Source organism: Canis lupus, chromosome Y, assembly GCF_048164855.1.
Source record: "Canis lupus baileyi chromosome Y, mCanLup2.hap1, whole genome shotgun sequence".
NCBI classification, from domain to species: domain Eukaryota; kingdom Metazoa; phylum Chordata; class Mammalia; order Carnivora; family Canidae; genus Canis; species Canis lupus.
In genome coordinates this window covers 5,150,552-5,177,335 of record NC_132877.1, presented here as the reverse complement: position 1 = coordinate 5,177,335, position 26,784 = coordinate 5,150,552, and the positions used below count along the sequence as shown (strand labels likewise).

At 39.4% G+C, this 26,784-nt stretch overlaps 1 long non-coding RNA gene across 13 annotated transcripts in view; it reads right to left on the bottom strand.

Moving 5' to 3' along the window:
• Positions 1 to 26,784, bottom strand: part of LOC140629081 (uncharacterized) — a 528,858-nt gene that overhangs the window by 245,394 nt on the left and 256,680 nt on the right. The gene's annotated exons all lie outside the window — the stretch shown is intronic.

The following is a 26,784-nucleotide window of genomic DNA, read 5'->3' as shown; positions in this document are numbered from 1 at the left end:
CTGTGCGGCCACCTCGCTCCCAGTCCCGGGAGGCATTCTCCAAGCCTTGGGTGGGTGACAGCAGTTTGGCCGTTCTATGTATTTCTTTCTTCTTTTTTCTCTCCATCAGAAAAAGGAGAACCACTCTTTATTTGCAAGCAAAATGTCTTGTTCATGAAAGAAAATGTCTGCTTCCCTTCTGCCCATCTGTAACAAATCTATCTCCTTAAAATTGTACTTTTTTGTGGCCTTTACTTCTGGAAATACCAAACACATAGAGTTTAATATGAAATAAGTAACAGAGAAAAAAAAAGGAACATATGCAAATCATCTTTCTATGATACATCTTATTCCAGCAGACCTTCTGCAATGAGATTCAGAGGCTCCCTTTGTGCATATGGGTCTCCATTAGGAAAAGTCAACTTGTCTACACTCTAAAAAAGCATCCTGCTAATTCGAGAACTGATTCCCTGGAATACAGTTTTGTGTAGGTTTTATCAGGAATGAGCTTATAAGACAGTTCAGATAATGTAAGCTGTTATTGCAACGAAGAGACCAAGGAACAAATAAGAGAGTGATTTGTCCACCTGGACAGTGGGACAGATGATGCAGTGGAGATAACTACACAAGGAGTGCACAACTCTGCAGCAGCCAGTCCACACCTCCATTTTGTAAATTAGAAAAAAAGAAGGTTGTGCTTCCTGGATCATAGATAACTGGCTGTGTCTGCATAGAAGAATTTCCATCTCAGACAACCGTTTCACACTGTGCAAGGAAAACAGTTCCCCTTTAGAGGACCGTATGTGTGACGGGAGCCCCGCGTGAGGGTACAAAATCTGTATGTTGCTACCATCTTGAACTCATCTCTCCTTTTTTCTTACAGCAGGGAGATCTGAGCAACGAACCAAAATCAACCCATTTTTTCCTCTGGAACCTTTCAGGCCACCAAAAATTAAATAAATAAGCTTCTTTCTTCCAAAATAAACAAATGAGGCTATACACAGAAGGAAATTGCACCCTGCTGCATGATCAACAAGCTCAATAATTAGAGTCAGATTAAGAAACAAAACAAAACAAAACACCTAAGGATAAAAAGGGAAAAAAGAATCCAAATGGTACATCTGGGACCAGACGACAGCAAAGAAAGATTTAGATTCCATTCCGTGATGGGCCTTGAGGGTCCCTGAGGAAAGCTCTCTGCAAATATCTCCCTGGTAATATGCCTAGAATCCTCTACTCAGGTGTCCTCACTTTCGGACTGGAGGCCTCTCGGAGGTAGTTCTGCTGCCCTTGGAACACGGTGTCTTCTGGAAGAAGTCCTACGAGAAATGCAAATAGCCTCTGTGCACCAGTGTAAAGGCTGTTGTGCAAACAACAGGTCTCGGGTGGCTCTGAGGGGATGGGTCCTGTCGAGGAGAGCTTTGCTGACAGTACTGAGAGAGCTGAGGCTGGGGACAGGAAGAGGCAGCCAATGTCACAGGGATCACGGAGTAGCTGTGAGGAGCTGGCTTCTAAGGACATGCTGGCTTGAAGAAAAACGGACGGAACTCGAGTTCTGAGACCAGACATCTGAAGCTCATGACCTTCCTTAGGCCTTGTACTGGCAGTTCTACTTCTACTTCCTGGCTACTTTGAGTGGAATCCTAACGTATTTTGCATGACAAACAGCATTTTTATTCCCACTGAAAAAGACTCACCTGATCCATTAAACAATTTAAAAAAGAAATTTACTTAGTTGGGGCATAGTTGGATTTTATTACACTCATTTAGAATTTATTAGCTCTGTGAACTCAAATGCTTCCAGGTGGCATAATGAAGGCTTTTAAAAACTGGATTTTAAAATTCATAGTGTAGTCAGTTGGCCTCAATAATTAAATGAGAGTGAAAATATATTTCAGTTACTGCAGTTAAATGCCTTCACCCAAACCTTGTCATGAAAAACAGGCCTTGGCAACATGCCAACATCATCGCATCAGCAAGCTGAATGGGGCTGAGCGCAGTAGTCAGGAAGGACACATTCCTTCGTCATTTACAATACAGATGGCAGACCCCGGACAACCTCCCACTTATCCACTTCTAGCCCATAAAAAAAGAGAAAGGTGGAAATTCAAGGGAATTTGGTCACCACAGTGAATGTTTGCTTATAATGGGTTATCACCCTAATACACAGCTGGGGGCACTAGGTCAGGAGGACATGCCTCTGGTATTTCATTCACCCAGTCACCTTTGGAAGGTGATTCCAACAAATCTGGAGGCTGAGGGACAACAGGCAGGCTGTCTCTTGGCTGCATGCTTGCTGATTTGCGGGAACTTGATTTCTGTTCCTGCCATTTGAGCATGGCCATATGTGTTGAAAGTTCTTGGGAGCCTTGCCTGTGTCCCTGAGAGTTTAGGATCTACATGAACCCAGGGACGTAACACCTGCTGATGACCTGGAAAGTTCTGAGGGCCAGAGCAGTTCTGGAGATCCAATAGCAAGGAGATACTGCCTGGGTGAAGTTGTCTACATCCCTCAACTTGGTGAGAAGAATATGTTTTTCCTTAGGTTACCTGAATGATGAAAAAGGGCACCAGGCTTTTTTCTGTCTTGAAGTTAGTATGTTCAACTGGTACAAACCCAGAGAGCTCCAGCGGTAGGAGCCTGTGGAGGAACACTTGGTAAAGGAGTGTGAAAGGTCAACATGAGGCAAGGCTTGTTTGTAATAGGCAGTTGTGCAGTGCTGAGGACCCCACGGGTCCCTCCAAGAACTCCCACGGGCAACTCTCCAACAGACCACCATTCTACACTCAAACACCTACCACAGGGGCACCCAAATGGCTCACTTGGTGAAGTGTCTGCCTTTGGCTCAGGTCATGATCCCAGGGTCCTGGCATTGAGTTCCATGTGGGGCTCCCCCTCCTCAGTGGGAGCCTGCTTCTTCCTCTCTATGCCTCTCTCCACTCATGCTCTCCCGCTCTCTCAAATAAATAAATCTTTAAAAAACAAACCAAAAAACACCTGCCACAAAGCCAGCTCTGACCACCTGCCAACATAAGACAACCCTGACATAACAAGCCTAGTTCAGTGAACCAGTCAGTATCCCTACCTTCTTTAAATTCTTCCCCCATGTGCTCTAAATCTGTAAGAGGCAAAGTGGGAAAAGAAGGAGGCAGATGGAAGAAGAGTCAAGTCATACACGCTTCTCTTCTGCAAGTCCCTGAGGTAGAAACTGGGTGAAGAAGAGAAGTCTAGTATTAATTCTAAATCTGAATCTGAATGAGACTTTTTTCATGCCAGAAAATGAGACTTGATTACAAAAATGAGACTTTCTCTCAAAACTGGAAAGGTCTGGAAAGTAATAGGATATGGTCAAGATTTGTTTAAGGGTTAGGACAAGAATCCCTAAGGGCAGCCTGGGTGGCTCGGTGGTTTGGTGCCGCCTTCGGCCCAGGATGTGATCCTGGAGTCCTAGGATCGAGTCCCATGTCGGGCTCCCTGCGTGAAGCTTGCTTCTCCCTCTGCCTGTGTCTCTGCCTCTCTCTCTCTGTCTCTCTCATGAATAAACAAAATTAAAAAAAAAAAAAAAAGAATCCCTAAGATGAAACACGTTGAAGGAAATGGTAAAGGCAAGTAAAGCTATTTGCTCCGTGTTGCTCACTTAGTTCAGACATATACAATCCACTCATTATATTTATTCTAGCAGACCCATGGGCACATTTCTTCTCTCTGGTGTCTCCGTGAAGCCAATGTCTCCAATCAACTGGCTTTCTCGCTGCACTTTCCCTTCTATGAGATCACGTTTTATGTGTCAAGCAAAGAACCTTTTTGTTTTTTCACTACCACTTTCCAAGAAGACTTTTGAAACATTTTTTTCCTAATCAACACCCCATTAGATTTTGATGCCACAAATATATTTATATGTTTGTATATTGTATTATATTTTGTTTTGTATGTGTATAGAGCAAGACTTTTTGAGAATGCCTGCCTCAAATAATTCACTTATTCCCACCTTGGGTAAAATAAAGAAGTGAGTCTGGAGTTAGTGGCTCTCCCTCTTGTATGTGAAGGAGCAACAAGGTTGTACAGAGTTTTCTCCATGAATACTCAAAAGGGTGAGCGTCAAGCCCAAGAGCAGGTGCAATTTTATGCACCACCCAGAAGAGGTACCAACCATACAGCACTCTACGTGAATACAATGGAGGGGCCCTTCCAATTCAACTCAAGCCGCTGTATTTTTATATGTCTGTCCATTAGGGTTTTTACGCAATATGCCAGTTTATAAAAATGCTTCAGGGTTGCAGATACAAGTTAAAAAAAAAAAAAAAAAAGCCTTGTCTCCACGAGCCAGAATGTCCCCTATACTTTCAGATTCTGGCTCTGTGATTAACAAGGCCGTAACACATATTGAAATTTTAACAGAAAGGCAAGTATGTACTCAGGAAGATTCAAGAATGTTTGTGGGATTTCATCTGACAAGGAAGATGTATTTTTTATGGAGATTGGTCTGTCTGCCCCTCAAATCACTCCCATACGGCAGTTTGCTGATAAACCTTACTCCATTAATCCATGAGAGAGTCCTGCCAGTGATAGATGTTTACAGCTTTTTTTTTTTCAGGGAAAAAGAAACATATAGTATAGCATGTAACATTTTTGGGTTGTTACAGTTTATTCAATGCAATATAAAGTGTTTCATTTAAGTTAAAATACGACAGCTCTGTGAAATCGGATTATGATATATTTGGGCTTTATTGCACGGTGAGAGAAGTTTCATACGAGAGGTCAATACCATATCAACTTTTACAGCTCTTCTGGTTTATATCGCCTGCAGTGTGATGATCCAATCAATTATATCATTCAGTTTATTTGACACAAAACCAATAGCACTGTGGACACAGACGCAAAGTATGAGTCTAACTGAAATTCTTGCCTTGCTGTGAAATGCTATCCAATAAGGAGGGAAATATTCACTCCTTAACATATGAAATGTTATAGACAGAGAGGACTGTGGCTACCTCGACTTAAAGGTGCTTCCTGGGGTGCCCCGTGGCTCAGTAAGTTGGCTTCCTTCAGCCCAGGTCATGATCCTGGGATCCAGGGATCCAGACCTGCATCAGGCTCCCTGCCCAGTAGGGAGTTTGCTTCTCTCTACCCTTCTGCCCCGGTCCCAGCTCATGCTCTCTCTCTCTCTCTCTCTTTCAAATAATAAATAAAATCTTAAAAAAAAAAAAAAAAAGGCATTTCCAACAAGGTCAGGTGACTTTTGAGCTGGGTTTTGTAGAGTGTTGCCAAGAAGAGAATGGAATAGGATTCCAGATACAGGAAACAACTTGGTTAACGTGTCTCGGGAGTCTTATACAGTGTTTGGAATTTCCATCCTGTTCTTGGATTCTTCCTGCGAAGGTGATATGAGACATGGCAAGAAGACAGGGAGACAGGCGCGGTCCTGCCGGAGGCAAGAAACTGCTTTACAGGCTCATGTCAGTTTTCCAGACTTCTCACACAATGCCAACATGGTTGAGATTTACCCTCCACATGATGGCAAGTCCCTGAAAGGCTCAGGCAGGGGAGAGAGGTGTTGCTCTATCTTACACTGGCAAGTCCGAGTTGTACAAGAGAGAGACGACGTACGCAGCAGAGAAGACGTGCAGTAGGAGGGCATGGAGGTGAGGTCAAGCTATTCTTAGATCCTGGAGTCAGTATGATGTGGAATTCATGCCAGGGAACAGGGTCTTAACAAGATTTCTAATGAGAACAATATGCTTCAGGCTTGCTTGTGATAGAGTCATTTGAAACTGTTTAGAGATGAGTGATTATCTGGTTTTAAGTGCTTCTTGCGCATAGATAATGTGTATACAGAATCAGGTGTAAACCAACAGAGACAGAGACAGAGAGAGGCTATCGATATATCCATACCTGCATTTTAAAAACAACTGATTTTATACTATTTTAACTTACTGATACATCTCAGAGTGAGAAGTTTGAATTCTGCATTAAGCTACAGAATTTAAACCCCAAAGAAGTGCACTGAAATATCAAATGTAGAGTAACTCTAGGCAGAGTCCTAAAGATATTTCAAAATTACAGAATTACAAAAAAAAAAAAAAAAAAAGAAAGAAAGAAAAAAAGAAATCAGCAACCTACTTGCCTAAGGTCAGACAACTATCAAGTATATTTTCAACGGGGCACACTCTGTTGAAAAGTTGAGTATTTGTGAGATCACTGTCAATTAACAGTGTATTTATTTTCTAATTTATAGATAAGACCATGTTCATATATAAACAAACCCATGTGTACATTTTCAAAAGGCAGGCATGATGGTAGGCTTGCAGGTGGGGTTAGGAGGGAAAGCCTCCAGGGCAAGGAGTCCTACGAGCTCCATTTACCTTCATGACTGTCCAAATACTATCAATCTCTCATTTTAAAAATGATTCCCTCTTACAAACAAAAGGGGTGCTGTTTCTTTGGGATATCTAGCAAACTATAAGTCTTGATCCTTCCAATGGGAAAAATAATTTTGAGCTAAATTTCAAAATTTAGTCAAATTAATTTTCAAGTGGTTCTTTCTTAAGAAAATTAAATACAGGAGAACAGATGCAAGTGTACTGAAAATGAGACTGATGACTTACTTCCAAGAATGAGTTTTTCCTACATGGGAAGATTCACAGCAGGATCACTTGAAATAGAGAAGTGACCCAGTGCCCGTACGTATGAAAGAGTTCGGACTCCTGATATGGGGCTCCGGCATTGCATTATATTATCAAGTAAGTAACTGACACATAAAGGCAAAAACTCATTTACGTTTAAGCTCTGACAGCCTCCAGCATTTTTCCTCCTTACTGTTTGACCACATTGATTGAGAGAGAGTATTATGACATGTCACCCACAGCTGCTTATGACCTTCTGATAGGCTCTAGAGAATCTATTTCCAAGATAACCCATCTAGGCTAAATACAGGGTTTGAAGAAATAGCTTGTAGGGTGGAACTAGTTCCAAATCCAAGGTCTGTGTATCTTTTTCACAAGTCGTTGTGGCTAGGTTTTTGCACATGACGTCATGTACCAGGTCTCCCTGTCCAATCACTGTTAAGTGGAAGTGACAAAGCTCTAGACATGATTAAGGCAGGAATGGATGCTCATCATATGGAACTGGATGTTATTCTTTGATGAGCTTATAGACATAACATTTAATATAAAGAGATGCCAAGGATGATCTAATTTGACTTGCACTTGGCTAATATCCCAAGTTTATACTAGGTGTAATAGGCGGGCAGCTCATCATCTGAAGAAAAATCAAATTTAAAAAGTTATCTTGTGTATATCGATTTGTGGAGAAAAATAGGCAGCAAAGAAAGCCATAGCACTATTGTCACGAAAATACTGCTGGGCTGTGTTTGGATGAGGGAATCCGCAAGGGCATGTTCGTGGCTCGCTGACGCCAGTGGAGCCTTCCAGGGTGCGGCGGGGCCGGCAGGCCATTCTGCTTTCCTGGCGCCCGTTTCCTTACCAACGCGTCTTTATTACATCCGTAGTCAAACTTCTATTTTACAGAGGTTCTGTCATTTACGTTCTGCTACCAAACTCACTCAAATTTCCTAATTACAATTCACATGTTGGGATGCCCCCGGGGGGCTCAGTGGTCGAGCACCTGCTTTCGGCCCAGGGTGTGACCCCGGGGTCTGGGATCGAGTCCCACATCGGTCTCCCCATGGGGAGCCTGCTTCTCCCTCTGCCTCTCTCTCTCTCTCTCTGTGTGTCTCTCATGAATATATAAATAAATAAAAAATTTTAAAAAATCATTAGCATGGCAACTTTCCCCAAATACAGGGAAACCTGGTGTCTCGTGCAGGCTGCTGTAACAGAAGGGCACAGGCTGGGTGGCTTATAAACAAGGACTTGTTCCACTCAGCTCTGGAGGCTGGAAGTCTGACATAAGGACACCACAGCAGTTGTGTTTGAGTGGGGGCCCTTCTTCTCACTGAGTCCTCATGTGGTAGAAGGCAAGACAGTTTCTTTCAGAAGGGTGCTAACCTCATTCATGGAGGCTGCTCCCTTATGACCTGATGGCCTCCCAAGGATCCCATCCTCAAATATCATCATATTGGGGGTTAGGTTTCAACATATGAATTTGGGGGGGCATAAACATTCATCAGTAACACTTAGTTTTTAACAAACTTTAATAACTAAGAGAAGAATTGTTGATGAGAACTCATCTGCTTTTTACTCATTGATATAAAGCTGCCTTTAATACACAGAGTCCTTTAAGATGGCTCCTTAGCAGTTTGTGTCTCTATCATGTTTGATGACAGATGATAGGTAGGATAGACAAGATGACAGATTATATAACAGATTATATAGGGACGTAGACAGAACGAGAGAGAGGAGGAGGAGGAGGTGCAGAAGAGAGGGAGGGAAAACCAAGGACACCATGGACATCGGGTTGTCCTGTGGTGTTAATCTGCTTCATCTCTGGACTACCAAGTGTGCCCAGAGGCGTCCCTGGGGTCCTAAAAAACACAAACTGAGAAGGTCTGAGGTAGGATAGCTAAGATGAACACTGTGCCCTGGAAGGCAGATGCTGTCAGGGAGAGTGAATCACAAGGAGCAGCTCAGCGCAGCAGCAGCTGAGCTCCCAGGTGAGGTCAGAGGATGCGTGGCTGTCCACAGAGGGGACAGATACACAAGATGTGGAAATGACGTTTCGGGGTGTCTGTTGACAGTAGTATTGGCATGAGGGCTGCAGGCTGAAGACCATATCCTCATGATTGCCATTCAAAGGAGATTCCCCACTCCACTTGGGGAGGGCAAAGGTCAGTGGTCTTTGGGGAAGATTTCCTGTGCTCAGTTGTGACCATCAGCATGAAGAAAACTGAGTTGAAAAACATGCTTTTCTGGTCATTAAAATTGATAGAAATGTTCATAATATAGTCAATCTGCATCATAAATATATTCATCTCATCAGGGATAGTCTAGGCCCTTTTCTGACGAGGGTAACATGTTGATCATGTCACTTTTAAGACAATGAAAAGAAGCATAAAAATCACTGGTGTGTTTTTAAAATTCAGTGTTCCAACAGGAATGCAAACATACAATGTTTATACTAGGCTCCACCAACAACCAGAGGGATTGACACAACTTTGGTACTGCCAGGAAATAGGAAGATTACTAATATTTTTCCAAAGTCTAACATTTGTTATTAGGTGCTAAGCAAAATAAGTTAGTCAGAGAAAGACAAATACCATATGATGTCACTTATATGTGGAATTTTAAGAAACAAAACAAATGAACAAAGTAAAAAAAAAAAAAGAGAGAGAGACAGACAGACAAACCAAGAAAGGGACTCTTAACTACAGAAAACACACTGATGATCACTAGAAAGGGGGTGAGTGTGGGGATGGGGGAGTCAGGTGATGGGGATTAAGGAGGGCACTTGTGATGAGCACTGAGTCATGTATAGAAATCCTAAATCACTATATTGTACACCTGAAGCCAACATAATACTGTAGGTTAACTATACTGGATTTAAAACTATATAGTTATATATATATATATATGAGAAACAAAAATATATAATTAGGTTTCAGTTCTTAGTAAGGTACTGTCTCCAAATGATGCCAGATACTATATACATTAATCAAGAAATCATGAAAGATGTGTAGAAGGGATAAGATTAGTAAGAAAGACAATAATGGAATTATTTCATCTGTATTTTCAAAAGACTGGCATGATATGAAATTAGCTTGTGTATGTATATGCATTTATCATAAAATCAGAACATCTGTTCTGCATTGAAATTGGAAAACAAAATTATAGTGTTGCTGTTGGAAGGTCTTGCATGTAAATTGTCAAGAATTTGAGGGCTATTTAATTGTCTTGTAAGAGACAATGAAATAATTCTGCTTTGTAGCAAAGAAATACAGAAAATGACTTTAGTTAGTTTGGGGATTCTATAAATACTATTGAAAATTACTTCCAGAGCCCATGTAACCATTGCATTTTCTATTTGTAATAAATAAGTTATAAAAGTAATACCTTAATTCTGGTTTCTGGATCATTAAATCAATCAATAGGATCTTGGCATTTAGTCTGACATTTCCTTAAATGGGTTGGCTGACCCTATGGGGCACTGCTGAAATGCCCCCATGGATTGAATTCTCTCCAGTGCTACTTTCAAGGGCAGAAGTGTTTCCGAGTTTAGGGAGCATGCAAAGGGGCTGTACACAACACCATCCACTGTCTCACACTTACTTTCTATACACACTCTAGAGGGGTTTGGCTTGTTTGGTTTTTAATGGTAGTAGATTAGCCTGTAGTCAAGAGTCCTGAGTGTCAATGTCTAAAATTTCATTATTTTTTCAAACTCCTGATATTTTTCTTAAATTATGTTGGCAGTAGGACAGAGTACTACAGGCACCAAAAGATACAAAGGAATAGTCTTCTGGTTTCATACGCGGGACACAAGAGCTAAATAATACAGGTTATTCAATATCATGAGCACCAACACATTTTAACACTACTTGTCAATTCTCCATGGATTAGAAAAATGTATGGTGATTATCTTATTTGGGCTTTTCTTTTTTCTTTTTCCTCCAAAGCTGATCTTGAAATAAAGATGTGAAGGCAAGTTGTTCACCCAGGAGGTGATCACGAGCATCATGGTAAGGAGTAAGGAGAGATAGAAAAGGAGTATTGCAAATAACCACTGTGTTGGTGAGTACCTCTGCAAGGCTTAGAGATCACACATCGGAACTGTTCCGTGAGAGACAGAGGGTATTTATCCACCAGCACGAGTCCCTCCTTCAATGAGTGTTACTGTCAGAGTACGGTTCACCAGAGGCTTCACTCCCCAGCACTTCCATGGGCCAGGGATGCTTCTAACAGCCATAGATTGCCCTTGGATGGGGAGATGCAGGTATGTGAGGTCTGAAGCTGTGCATGTGTAGAGAAAATGTGCACATGGCTTCTGAGATGGTGGGAAAGCATGTTCGCAGGAGCCTCAGTATATGTTCTACTGACATAATCAATGATTATACCTGCATTTACTTGATGGCTGAGTCTGGGGTGGGGGGACGCAAGAGGAAATGAACAACTTCATTGGTTTCTTCTTCTCCTCCTGGTAACTTTCTGATGGTCCCAATAAAAAATTCTCTTCCTCTGCTCAGTCTTTTCCTACTATCCAAATTTAGGACACTCTACTTTCTATATCCCACAGCATTTCTGTCACATAATTAAATGTGTAGGTACCATGTCTCATTATCCAACACTCAAGAATGTTTTCTGAACTAATGAATGAGATGTGTTCCTTTTCTACCCCAGTTGTAACTAATTCCCAGAAATTTAGTGGCAAAGAAAACCCAAATATTTTCTCTCACAGTCCTGAAAGTCAGAAGGCCAACACAGGTCTCATGGATTAAAGTCAAGGTGTCAGCAGGGCTATGTTCCCTCTGGAGGCTTTAGGGGAGGATCTGTGTCCTTGTGTTGCCAGCTTCCGGAGGCTGCCTGCATTCCTTGGTTCATGGACCCCCTTCCTCCATCACAAAGGCAGCAATGTGTCCCTGGCCGTTCTTCCCTCGGTCTCATCTCTTTTCTGACTACAGCTCTACTGTGTTCCAGAGGCTGCAAGGACAGACATGTGAATTCATGAACCCCAGGTTTTATGCAGTTCTAGAAAGTCCATGATTCTCTTCTTTGGACAAAGGACAAAGGAGTGCCATTGACAGCACAAGGTGGTTCTCTTGTTGAGGGAAAGGGAGGCAATCAAGCATTCTTGGTCTGAGTTCTCTTCCTTCATATACCTTGGATTTTCTCTTCCTTTGCACCATTTTGGTGAAAGAGGAATGTGGAAAATAATTCCTTTTTCTGTAGTTTATAGTTCTGTAAATAACATTCATCAGATGATTTCTTCCTGCCTATTCATTCAGATTCATCCTGGTCTGGTACAACACTGTTTCATGGGTTGAGAGGCAACAGCAGGGACACAGTACATCTAAGTTCATTTGTTTGTGACACTTTGTAATGAAGGGGTTATGTTCTCATGAGCTCCAATGATCTCCCTCTTAGGGGAGAAGGATCAAGGGAAGAGCAGTAAAGTATGAAAGTTCTCCAGGTTATAAAGGTTATTATACCATATCTTTCTGATTCTGCCTCCAACAAATAGTGTAGAAGGTATTATTCATGTGCTTCTACGCTGTTATCACTAGCACTAAAAAGAAAGACAGACACACAGCTCATGATTAATCACACACATATACACCATAAGGTGAAGGTATGAGATTTAGTGTAGTATTTTTTTTTAAGATTTTATTTATTTATTCATGAATGACACAGATAGAGAGAGAGGGAGAGACACAGGCAGAGGGAGAAGCAGGCTCCATGCAGGAAGCCTGATGTGGGACTTGATCTCAGGACTCCAGGATCATGCCCTGGGCCAAAGGCAGACGCTCAACCGCTGAGCCACCCAGGTGTCCCTAGTGTAGTATTTTTTTTTTCTGCAAGGAGTGATAATAAAAATGCTGCCATGTTAAAAAATTAAATGAAATACGTTGCAGCCCAGTAGTAAATGTCAAGTAATATTATTTTAAAATATTAGTATGATTTAGAATAAAAATCTTATATATTAAATATTTTATAAGAGGAATTATAAATTGTGGTGATGATAGGAATGTTAGCAATGGGTATCCTTACAATCAAACTTTTATTTAATCTAAAAGGTCATTAACTAAAACTACTACCATTTATTCAATAATGACTCCCATATGCATTTAAAGTGATTTTATGTGCATTATTTACTACCTCTATGTCATACCTCTTCAAGTTAGCTTCCCATTGTATCAATGTGAATGTGGAAGCAGAACAGTTAAGAAGCGTACTAATGGTCACACAATAACCAACTCCTCCAACTGTAATTAGAAGGACCCAAGATACAGAATCAGTTAATTGCATTTTTATAGACGGTAATGATGGCAAAGCACTATGAATCATAATAGGGATTCTTTCTTTTTTTAAAATAGACCTCATTTTTTTAGAGCTGTATTAAATTCACTGTACAACTTGGCAACAGGCAGAGTTTTTATATACCTCCTGCCCCTACACACCTACAACCCTCTTTCTCAACATCCTCCACCAGAGTGGCACATTCATACAATCAATAGGTTACAACCAATAACCTTTCACTGACACATCATAATCACCCAGAGTCCACACATTTCACTGTGGTTCACTCTTGGTGTTGTGCATTACATGGGCTCTGACAAATGTATAATGACATGCATCTACCATTAAAGTACAATAAAGAAACTTCTGGGGATGATGGTAGAGTAGGAGGATCATAAGTGCACCTCATCCTGCAGATACATCTAGATGACACCCACATCAATGTAACTAACCCAGAGAGTGACCCAAAGACTGGCACAACACTCTCCATAGCTTACCCAAGACAAGAAGCCACCTTGAAAATGGTAGGAAAGGTGGAGATGTGGTCTGGAACCAAACCAAACAACAAAATTGACCTGAGGAGGGAGGGACCCACAAGCAGAGAAGGGAGAGGAGAGGAACAGACCCCAGGCACTCTAGGCAACAGAGGACCCACTCTGGGAAGACAAGTCCCCATAACATTTGGCTTTGAAAAGCATAGGGAATTAACACTGCAAGTTTTTACAATTAACAGGGCTTAACACCTAGAACTTATAGAACAGAGGGCAGAGCCAGAGGGCCAGAGGAAATTGAGTCCCCATCCTTAAAGAGACAGTATAACCCACAGCCCCCCTTGAGGTACAGCACAGAAGTACAGAAAGAAGGGGCACTTTGAAAAATGCCTAGGGCATATTGGAAGGAGGTTTATTTACTCAGAGTATGTGCTGGAGAAGCAGGGATCTGTAACAGACTTCTCCAAGAGCACCATTTCCTCACCCCTGACCACCAGCCTATGCACAGCAACAGCAGCATGAACCAGCACAAACACTCTCCGCCTCGCTAACACTATACCCCACCACAAGACTCTCCTGTGGACCCACCTCACCTAAACTATCCTCAGCAGAAATCCATCCAAAGTGGCTCCAGGTCTCTCCCATAGCAGATGGGGAGTCTCAAAAGTAGCACCAAATTAATGTCAGTGTGCAAACAGCCCTGAGAGGGGCCACAACCATCCTAAAGTGACTCCTGCCCTGGGGAGAGGGAAAGAGAACCACACACACCAGTCCTACTGCAGCAATGATAGTGAACCAGTCCTAGTGCAGGAATGATAGTGAACTGAGGGCAGACATCCAGTCTGATGGCAGGACCTGCCCACCAATGAACGCTTCTCAGGGGACAATACAGGGAATGTACCCTACAGTTCTGTGCTATCCCAGCTGTGGCAAGCATGTGGCCTGACTCAACTCAAGCCTAAGGCAGCCCCAGAATGGTCTACTAACAACACAGGGGCTGAAACCTGCCCATAACAGGCAAAGAGAGCCACTGCAGGTGACTGGACTGACAGCAAACACAGCTCAACCACAATAGTAGAGCACATGCAACATACACAGGAGACACCCTGAAGTGCCAGGTTCTGGAGCATAGAAGACACTGCACAACAGGGCACTACAGGCACAACAATGGTCTTCATAAGACCACTACTTTTAAGAGGAAGGGACATAGCTGACTGTCCTGATACACAGAAAAGACATACAAAGTTAAACAAAATGAGGACATAGAGGGAAATGTCCCAAATGAAAGAACAGGACAAAATCACAGCAAGAGAGCTAAAGGAAACAGAGATAAACAATATGCTTGATGAAGAATTTGAAATAATAATCATAAAGGTACTCATTGGACTTGAGAAAAGAATGGAGGATCTCGGTAGGACCCTCAACAAGGAAATAGAAAATATAAGTAATAATGAATCAGAGATGAAGAAATCAATAATAGAAATTAAAAATACAATATAGGGAATGAATAGTAGACTTGAGAAAGCAGAAGAATGAATCAGTGACCTAAAGGACAAAGAAAAAGTAAATAGGAATTATAAAAAATGAAAATAAATAAATAAATGAATGAATATAAAAAATAAATATTTTTATATGAATATAAAAGATGAAAATTGACTTAGGAGACTCAGCAACACCATCAAGTCTAATAGCACTTGCATTATAGGAATCCTAGTAGGAGAATAGAGAGAAAAGGGTGCAGAGAATTTACTTAAAGAAATAATAGCTGAAAACTAATCTGGAGAAGGAAACAAATTCAGATCTAGGAAGCACAGAGAGCCCCCAGTGAAGTCAACCCAAGGAGGTCCACGCCAAGACATACAGCAATTCAAATGACAAAAAGTAGTGACAAAGAATTTTAAAAGTAGCAAGAGAAAAGAGTTACATACAGGGGATATCTATAAGATTATTACCTGATTTTTCAGAAGAAATGTTGCAGGCCAGAGAGAGTGGCATAATATAGTCAAACTCTGAAAGGAAAAAAACTGTAGCCAAGAATACTGTATCCAGAAAGGCTATCATTTAGAACAGAAGGAGAAAGAGTTTCTCAGACAAACAAAAGTTCATGGAATTCACGACAAAACCAGTCTTATAAAAAATGTTAAAGGAGATTCTCTGTGTGGAAAAGAAAGACCATAAAAGCAGGAATAAGAAAAGTAAGAATCACAAAAGCAATAAAATCAAGTATATCTAAAAATAAATCAGTCAAGGGAATCTCAAAATGCAACAAGGTATTATACCATATACCTATAAAGCGGGAGGGAGAAAAGTAAAAATTTAGTGCTTTTAGAAAGGGTACAAACTTACGTGACCATCAACTTAATGTAGACTGTTATACAAATGTTATACATAAGCCTATTGTGAGGTCACAAGACAAGTCTCAACAATATCAGAAAGACTAAAGTCATACCATGAATCTTTTCCAAACACAACCCTATGATACTAGAAATCAACCACAAGAAAAATCTGGAAAGAACACAAATACATGGAGGCTAAATAACACACCACTATACAATGAATGGGTCAACAAAGAAATCAGAGATGACATTAAAAAATTATATGAAAACAAATGAAAATGAAAACACAATGGCCAAAATCTTTGGGATACAGCAAAAACTGTTCTAAGAGGGAGGTTTATAGCAATACAAGCCTACTTCAAGAAGCAAGGAAACTCTCAAATAAATAACCTAAACTTACATCTAAAGGAGCTAGAAAAAGAAGAGCCAATAGAAGGAAGGAAATAAAAAGGATTAGAGCAAAAATAAGTGAAACAGAAACAAAAACAAACAAACAACAACAAAAACAACCCTGTAGAACAGATAAATGAAACTAGGAACCAGTTCTTTGAAAAATTCAACAAAATTGATAGACTTCTACCAAACCTGACGGGGGGGGGGGGGGGAGAGAGAAGTCAAATAAAAAAAGACAAGAAATAACAGCCGACACCACGGAAATACAAAGGATTATAAGAGAATATTATGAAAAATTACATGCCAACTAAATGGACAATCTGGAAGAAATGGATAAATTCCTAGAAACATATAACCTACTAAAACTGAATCAGGAAGAAATAGAAAATTTCAACAGTACAATTAAGAGAAATGAAATTAAAAACTCCCAACAAACAAAAGTCCAGGACCACATGGAGTCATAGGTAAATTCTACCAAACACTTAAAGAATTAATACCTATTCTTCTCAAACTATTCCAAAAAATAGAAGAGGAAGTAAAGCTTTCAAATTTATTCCATGAGGCCAGCATGACCTGATACCAAAACCAGAAAAAAGCATTTTAAAAAAGAGGCCTGCAGATCAGTACCTGCATAAATGCAGAAATCCTCAACAAAATATTAGCAAACTGAATGCAAGATGGATATAAAAAAAAAAAAATAGTTCACCACAATCGAGTGGGATTTATTCCTGGCATGCAAGGGTGGTTCAATATTTGCAAATCCATCAACACGATACATCATATAAACAAAAGAAAGGACACAAAACATAATCATTTCAACAGATTTTGAAAAAGTATTTGACAAAGTGCCACATCTATTCATGATAAAAACCCTCAACAAAGGTGGTTTAGAGGGAACACACCTCAACATAATAAAGCCCATATATGAAAAACCCACAGCTAACATCATACTCAATGGTTAAAAACTGGGCTTGTCCCCTACGATTAAGAACAAGACAAGAATATCTACTCTCACCACTTTTATTCCACACAGAACTTAAGTCCTAGCCACAGCAATCAGACAAGAAAAATAAATAAAAGGCATCCAAATTGCTAAAGAAGAAGTAAAACTTCCTCTATTTGCAGATTACATGATACTCTGTATAGAAAGTCCTAAAGGATACCACCAAAAAACTACGGAATTGATAAATGAATTCATAATACTGTAGGATACAAAATCCACGTATGGAAATTTGTTCCATTTCTATACACTAATAATGAAGTAGCAGAAAGAGAAATGTGGAAAACAATCCCATTTACAATTACACCAAAAATAATAAAATACCTAAGAATAAACTTAACCAAGCAGGTAAAAGACCTCTACTCTAGAAGACACTGATGAAAGAACTTGAAAATGGCACAAAGAAATGGGAAGGTATTCTGTGCTCACGGATTGAAAGAACAAAAATTAAAATATCCTTACTATCTAAAGCAATCTACAGATTTAATGTAATCCCAAAATAGCCAAAGCCATCTTAAAAAAACAAGAATAAAGCTGAAGGTATCATAATCCAAGATTTCAAGATATACCACAAAGATGTAGTTATCAAAACAGTATGATATTAACACAAAAGTAGATACAAAGATCAAAAGAATAGAACAGAGTGTGCAGAAATTAACCCACGATTATATGGTCAATTCATATAGGACAAAGGAGACACGGATATATAATGGCAAAAAGTCCCTTCGACAAATGGTGTTGGGAAGACTGGACAGCTACATGCAAAAGAATGAAACTGGACTACTTTTTCACACCATACACAAAAATATATGTGAGACTTGAAACAAAAATCCTACAGGACAGCACAGGTGGTAATTTCTCTGATATGGCTATAGCAATATTTTTCTAGATATGTCTCCTGAGGCAGGGGAATCAAAAGCAAAAATAAACTACTTGGACTACATCAAAATCAAAAGCTTCTGCACAGCAAAGGAAATAATGAACAGAACTTAAAGATAACCTATGAATGGGAGATGTTTGCCAATGACATATCTGATAAATGGTCAGTACCCAAAATATAGAAAGATGTGTACAACTGAACATACAAAAAAACCCATGTAATTAAATTTAAAAAGGGTAAAAGACATGAACAGACATTTCTCCAAAGAAGATATACAGATGTCCAACAGACACATGAAAAGGAGCTCAAAGGAGCTCAACATCACTCATCACGAGGGAAATGCAAATCAAAACCACATGCGGTATCTTAGAATGGCTAAGATAAAAAACAAGACACACTGGCAAGGACGTGGTGTAAAAGGAATGCTGTTGCACTGTTGGTGGGAATGCAAACTGGTACAGGCACTGTGTAAAACAGTATGGAGCTTCCTCAAAATATTAAAAATAGAACTATGCTATGATCTAGCCACTACACTACTGGGTAGCTACCAAAAGAATATGAAAAACACTAATTTGAAAAAATACATGCACCCCTATTGTAGCAGCATTATCTACAATAACCACAATATAGAAATAAAGTGTCCACTGACTGATGAATGGATAAAAAAGAGGTGGTATATACATACACTGGAATATTACTCAACTATAAAAAAGAATGGAATTTTGCAATTTGCAATAACATGGATGGATCTAGAGATGGATCTAGATCAAGTGAAATAAGTCAGTCAGATAAAGATAAATATGTGATTTCACTCATATATTTGAATAATTGAAAAAACAATACAAGCTAACAAAAAAAGGAAGAAATGTAAACATAGGCTTTTAACTATAAAGAGCAAACTGGTGGTACCAGTTAGAAGGTGGGTGGGGTGATGGGTCAAATAGGTGAAAGAGATTAATTGTATACTTACTGTGATGAACACTGAGTCATGTACAGAATTGCTGAATCACTATATTGTATACCTTAAATTAATATGACACTGTATGTTCATTATACTGGAATTTTAAAAATAATAAAAAATGAAAAAGAAAATACAGTATCATGTAGAATAGTATCACTGCTCTAAAAATCTTGTGCTTACCCTATTCATATATATTTCCTCTTGAGGGATCCCTGGGTGGCGCAGTGGTTTAGCGCCTGCCTTTGGCCCAGGGTGCGATCCTGGAGACCCGGGATCGAATCCCACATCGGGCTCCCTGTGCATGGAGCCTGCTTCTCCCTCTGCCTATGTCTCTGCCTCTCTCTCTCTCTCTCTGTGTGACTATCATAAATAAATAAAAATTAAAAAAAATATTTCCTCTTGAATGTTATCTCCTATAGTAGCTTTTAAAAGATCATTAGATCCCTCAACTATAAAATGAGGACTCAAACTAAATCATCCTTTGGCTTCCTGCAAAATAATATGAATATATTTGCAATTGGAAAAAAAACCATATCTAATCTATAAGGTTTTCAAAAAGATATGGATATATTTTCTTTAATGTCACATAAATTATTCAGTAAAGATATGGACAAATTTTCTCTAATCTCACATAAATTATTCAGTATTAGCTCTAACTAGCTAATCCAGATCCGCTGTTGCATGATGGCTGTAAAATCTGGAGTTCCTGGCCTAACTCATTATAACAGTCCTACACAGAAGCCGAACCATCCACAGAAAGTGTCCAGTCAATTCAATGTAATTTAAATGATGGTACCTTCCAAAGACAGCTTATTCCTGCCAGGTTTCAGATTATTTATCAATCTCAGGATGAATCTGACTAAAGACAGAATTAGTTACATGAAAATAAATAATTTTATTCCAAGCATGGAGTTAATAACAAGGTTAGATGTAGCTGTGGCTAATTGGTTATGCATAGTCAACTCAACTAAAAAGTACTGAGTGGGCTGTATGTACGGGAAATGGAAAAATACTAAAATGGGAAAATGGAGACTCTTAATAAAGTACAATCCATGCACTTATAAAACAAAGTCAGGGGATCCCTGGGTGGCGCAGCGGTTTAGCGCCTGCCTTTGGCCCAGGGCGCGATCCTGGAGACCCGGGATCGAATCCCACGTCGGGCTCCTGGTGCATGGAGCCTGCTTCTCCCTCTGCCTATGTCTCTGCCTCTCTCTCTCTCTGTGTGACTATCATAAATAAATAAATAAATAATTAAAAAAAAAAAAAGAAAACAAAGTCAACAAATAAATATGTAATTCATTCAAGTATGTGAAACTTTAAGTAAAACATGTTGTTTAAGAATAATGGTTGTAACAAAGAATTTTTTCCTCTAGCATGTAATGGAACACTTTGATTTGAAAGTTAGGTGCTTCCAAATAACACAATGTTGTCAGGTACGTGACTAGTACCAGACTGAGTAAAACTACAGATACAATCTCAAAATGGGTCACGGAATGATCATGTGAATGAAGCCATAAAAATCTCTCTCGTCTTTCTGTCTCGTGGTTGTACACTGTCTGAATTTCCTTCACTGATCTTCTCTTTGAGGCAAGTTAGTAACATTTTGAGGAGCACTGAACTCATTAGAACATTTTTAATCATCTAAACCACTGTAGTGATCAATTGTTTATTCTATTGTGCAGCCAAAGAAAATCATTGAAGAAAATGGTATCTGTAAGAATCACAGTGGTCACCCCTGTTGATTCACGTAGATCATTTTGATTGAGCCATATGATTCCAGGTAGAGGGCATAAATTGCTCTTTTTTTTTAATTGCTCTTTTTTTTTTTTTTTTTTTATTTATGATAGGCACACAGTGAGAGAGAGAGGCAGAGACACAGGCAGAGGGAGAAGCAGGCTCCATGCACCGGGAGCCCGATGTGGGATTCGATCCTGGGTCTCCAGGATCGCGCCCTGGGCCAAAGGCAGGCGCTAAACCACTGCGCCACCCAGGGATCCCTTAATTGCTCTTTTTTTAATCGTTTTTTTCATTATCACTTTCCTAAGGATCCTTGTAAGGCCTTATTTTCTCTACTTGCCATTCCCAATGAAATTTTAATCCTTCAGATATCCTGTAAAAATTTATATATTGTTATGTATACCTATATTATATATATATAAAAGAGTATGATTTTTTTTCACCCAGAAGAACAAATTTCTAACCCTATGGTGACAATATTGGTCCTATTGAGAATGATGGCATGAATGAACCACTTAATAGTTAAGAGGAAAGCACGGAACATAGAAAATTCTTCTTAGATGGCTATAGTGCTTTTGTATACTTACTATTAATATGAATTACTAAACGACTTAGGCTCTATTTCTGGTCAGATATCACACAACAGAAAATGACTATTTATTTGAACAAACAATTCTTTGTTTTTAAACTTAAATTCAATTAATTCACATGTAGTATTACCAGTTTCAGAGGTAGAATTCAATGATTTATCAGTTGCATACAACACCCAGTGCACAATATGTTACATGCCCTCCTTAATGCCCATCCCCCAGTTACCCCATCTCCTCCCCTCCAGCAACCCTGTTTGTTTCCTAGAGTTAAGAGCCTCTTATGGTTTGTTTCCCTCTGCATTGTCATCTTACTTTATTTTTCCCTCCCTTCCCCAAAACACACATTTCTTAAGGCAAGTAGTGCCTCATTTCCATTTCTGCATTATTTATCAAAGATAGAGAAGTGCATTGTAGCTGTGCAAGTTAGCTTTTCCTGAATGGATGGAGGATGGACGGGTGGATGGACTGATGAATGAGTGAAAACTGTTATAAAATAGGACACAGAACAGGCTTTTACAAAAACTCACTCACTACTGGGAAGTGAAGAGATGGGACTGTTAATTTGTATGGAGGAAGGTCATCTAAGAATTTTATATCCAAGTACTTAGTAACAAGTTATTTCTAAAGTGGATTGTGTGCCTCAGCTACACTAGACACTAAAGTCGTTGTGAGGTCAGATGAGTGTATCTGATGCAAAGTCGTTCTTTTAGTGAGTATTACAATGAGCAGCTGCCAAGCACCAATGCTGCCTTCATGCCCTGACGTCCTTATCAGAGACAACTCACCTTGGAAAGATACTTATATTTATATATTTGATAGACCTTATTTTTTAGAGAAGTTCTGGGTTCACAACAAAATTGAGCAGAAGGAACAGGGGGATTCCCATACACTCCTGCCCCCACTCATGCATAGCCTCTCCTAATATCAACACCCTGCACCAAAGGGTATTTTTATCATTGATGTACCTCCAAGAACATGTCATTAGCCCCAGAGTCCACAGTTGACATTAAGACGCACTCCTGGTGTTGCACAGTCTATGGGTTTAGACAAATATACGATGTCATGTACTCGCCTTGACAGTATCATACAGAATGGCTTCACTGCCCTAAAAATCTGCAGTGCGCTGCCTCTTCACCTCTTCCTCTCCATAGTGCCTCGCTACTACTGATCTTGTTACTGTCTCCCTAGCTTTGTCTTTTACAGAATGCAAAGCTGGAATCTTACAGTATGCAGCCTCTTTACACCGGCTTTTTTCACACGTGATATGCATCGAAGCTTTCTCCATATGTTTTCATGGCTTGATAGCTCACCTCTTCTTGGTCCTAAATAACATCCCATTGTCTGAATGTATCAGTTTATTCATTCACCTATTGAGGGACATCTCTGTTACTTCCAAATTTTGGCAATTATAAATAAGGCTCATAATAATAGCTATGTGCAGGGTTTCTGTATTTCTAGAGGAAAGACTGATCAGGAACTTTCCATTATTATGTAAATTGTTCACAATAAAATCACAGATTTTCCTTGAGATCAGGTTACCTGGTAATTCCCAATGCTATCACTTTAGAGCACTGGCATGACCCACAAGCCACTGGGTCAAACAGCTGACCCCTGAACAATGGGTTTGAACTGCATGGGTCCACTTATAGGTGTGTTTGTTTTTTGATAAGTAACGTATAGTACCCTAGTGTATTTCCTCTTCCTTATGACTTTCTTAATCATACTGTCTTTTCTCTAACTCACTTTATTTTATTTTTTTTCTAACTCACTTTATTGTAAGAATACACATATTATAAAAAATGTAATAGTCTACTGCTTATGCTATGGGTCAGATTCCCACCAACAGCTGGCTATTAGTAAAGTTTTTGGAGAGTCAGAAGTTATATGTGGATTTTCAACTGCACAGGGGGTCTGAACCCCAATCCCTGCAGCGTTTAAGGTCATATGTATTGCTTTCCTTAGCACAAAAATATCAGAAGAAACTTATCTTCTCTCATCTGTATCATTAAAAAAATCATTTTTTACAAATGGAAACTTGTACTAAGTGAGATAATTAAAAAGTGTGAACAAGTGTTCTCATATCCACTGATCCAAAAATAAAATTTATTTTTGAATACTCATGACTTTGCCTTGACCTCCTGCGTCCATTTTTTCAAAGGTACATAAAACGCGGAATTCCTATCTTTGCAAGTATTTCTTATGGAATATCCATAGTTGTACAAGAGAACAAAATATAATATGGCTTCGATTTAACCTTAAAACTCTCTGAAATTAAGTATAACTTAAAATGGAACATAAAATAATCATGTCTCAAAAGCACTGCAAATTTGGAATTTAATGAAGAAAACTAACACAAAATTAGATTGAATATATTATCCCATATGGTGTCCTTTCAAGTAAATTGAAACCTTTTTTCTTTTTGTGACTCATTACCTCCCCACTCTCTCTGTCATCACAAATGAGACTTTCAATTTTACTATTTTTGGAATTATGTTAATGATGTGAATGGTATTTGCTGGTATTAAAACTTCAGAAGACAACACAATTAGGAAAAATAGTATGAGACCAAAGATTTCCAGAGCAGACATTTTATGAGGAAAAAGAACATTAGAGTGCTTCCACTCAGCTATGATTTCTAAATCTTCAATGCAATGATTGTCGAATGATACAAGCTTAGAGTGGGAAGAAACCTTTCTAACTCCTTCACCTCACAGAACCAACAACATTTCTAAAAACTGATTTTTAAACTAAGATGTACTTTTTCCAGGGGAAAAGAAACAGTCTTACTTATCTGGAAAGGATTTTTCTGCAGAGCATCTTCTTCTGTATTTTTCTGAGTTTCTTTTTCCCTCACGTTTTGTAAGTTTCAAAGTTGTTTTAACCTATGAAATATGATGTCTTTTGAAACACATGAGTATTCTTTATGGGACCTGTAAGACTTCTGAATGCAATGAGACATGAGGCAGCTATGCTTCCAAGGGCATTATCAATCGGAGGACACTGGTTTCTGTGTTTTGGGTCTGATCCTGCATCCTACAGATGAATGACAGGGATTAGAGGGGTACATTTCTCCTTACTACACTGGGGTGGAAGATGGGGAACACAGATGTTTCTGTAGACAGAAACCTGAGGATCCAAGGAAAATGAAAACTATTGATGATGGCACTCATGATGTGAAACCTACCACACTAGTCAAGCCCGTCCCCAGCATGTCCACCACCACATTCCTGATTCTCTCCTTTATCACTGATTTCTACCCTGTTATGAAGTGATGGCCAAATTCCCTTAATAAAGAGCAAAACCCCTCCAACTTCAGTGCCGCGGAAACAGGAAATAAAGTCCAGCTTTATCACTTAGGATCTGTGTAACCTTCTCCAAAGCAACCCATGGCAGCTATGAACATTAAAGAAATCGTAATTCACCAGAATGCCTGAAATATCGGTTGAATCCACAAGAAACGAATGGGGTTTCTATTACAAGTAACTGGTATTATCAGTGAACAAAACTGATATCATTTTCATCACATAAAAACATGATTTATTATCTCATGACTAAAGAGATAGAATGTTTCTCACTGCACAGCAAAGCCAAGGTAATTTTAGCATTAAGAAAGCACCAGTTCCTGAGAGTGGGATGTTAGCATCCTAGCAGGACCTCCTTCCTACAACCTCTCCTTAACAGTCTCAGAAGGTTGAATAGTTTTCCATTTTTCCCTGGGATGTGCAAGCCAGTGCCACATTCATTGCAGTCGTTGACTTCTGCGTCAAGTAAATACCATGTCAGATGCCAGGAGACCTTCAAATTAGCAGTAAGTGCATTCCAAAAGATGCTTCCTTCCCCCACCACCTACCAAAAAATGGCCATCCCAGAAGGAAATGACCAGATTTCTTCTGTGTATTTCCTGATCATTTTAAAATTCACCCACTTGAGCATCCCATAAAACTGTGACAATGATTTCTTTAAATTATTAAGACGTAAAAATTAACTGAAGTGAATTTCTTAGATAAGAAAGAAGAAATATTCCCTCCAAATCATACAGAATCCCTAGAAAAGCTTTCTGGCTTTATCTTCACCCATTTTTATGCTTTTAGAGAGTATAATTAATTTTTTAATAGTTTATACCTGGTTATCAAAACTACAATTACGCTGAAATATCTTTATTACTGAAATTTATGGGACATAGTCTTTTGACTGTCACAACTGTGAAAGTCTTTTTTTTTTATTTTTATATTTTATTTGTTTATTCACGAGAGACACAGAGAGAGGCAGACACATAGGCAGAGGGAGAAGCAGGCTCCCTGTGGGGAGCCTGATGTGGGACTCGATTCCAGGACTCCAGGATCATGACCTGAGCCAAAGGCAGATGTTCCACCACTGAGCCACCCAGGTGCCCCACAACTGTGAAAGTCTTAATCTTTTGAGGCAACCTTGGGAGCTACAAAAGAGCTATAGCTAATTTTGCATTAAGATGGATTGTAGGGCAGCCCAGGTGGCTCAGCGGTTTAGCGCCGCCTTCAGCCCAGGGCGTGATCCCGGAGACCCGGGATCCAGTCCCACGTCGAGCTCCCTGCATGGAGCCTGCTTCTCCCTCTGCCTGTGTCTCTGCCTCTCTGTCTGTGTCTCTCATGAATAAATAAATAAAATCTTAAAAAAAAAAAAAGATGTTTCCTAAATAAAGTGACTGCATTTGATGATAATTTTGTTTTGGTTTTTTTTGTTTGTTTTTTTGTTTTTTTATGATAATTTTGTTAACAGAAAAGGAGAAACTGAAATATTTCAATTTGACTCCTTACAACTTAAAGTCTCAGGATTCATTTCTTCATTTGTAGAACACAGAAAATAGTATTTCTCTCATCTGACATATTCTCTGTGAAAGTATTTCAATAGTCTCTGGGACATATCTCCCAATGACTATTAGTTATCTTTTCCTGAATGTGACTCATAAGCTGGTTCTGATACCAATTTAAAAAAAAAAAAAGCTTCAAGACTTTTTAGAGCTGTAATAACATTTTTAAAATACATGTGTCCCCACTCGAGGGGACCACGTTGAAGGAAAGTACTCATTTGCATGGGTAAGATCTCCCATTACTTGGTTAATAGTCATCACATCAGGTAGATTGCATTCCAGAAACTCTTGTTTGTAGACATCAAACTGATGAGTGCTTGGTATTCAGGGCATGCAAGGGGAAGGTTCTGAGAGGTCAAACCTTTCTGCTGTTTCTCATTCTTTATTCACCTGAAATACTTCAGGAATGGGGAAATACACTGGGACCTACCAAAATTAGGAATGCCTTCCCTTTCTGGAAGGACCTTAATTAAGGTTTTGAAATGGATGTGTGTCGTTATCAAGACTGTTTCTTTCTTTCTTTTAAAGATTTTACTTTTTTTTTTTTAAGATTTATTTATTCATGAGAGACACACACACACACACAGAGAGAGAGAGAGAGAGAGAGAGAGAGAGAGAGAGAGAGGCAGAGACACGGGCAGAGGGAGAAACAGGCTCCTCAC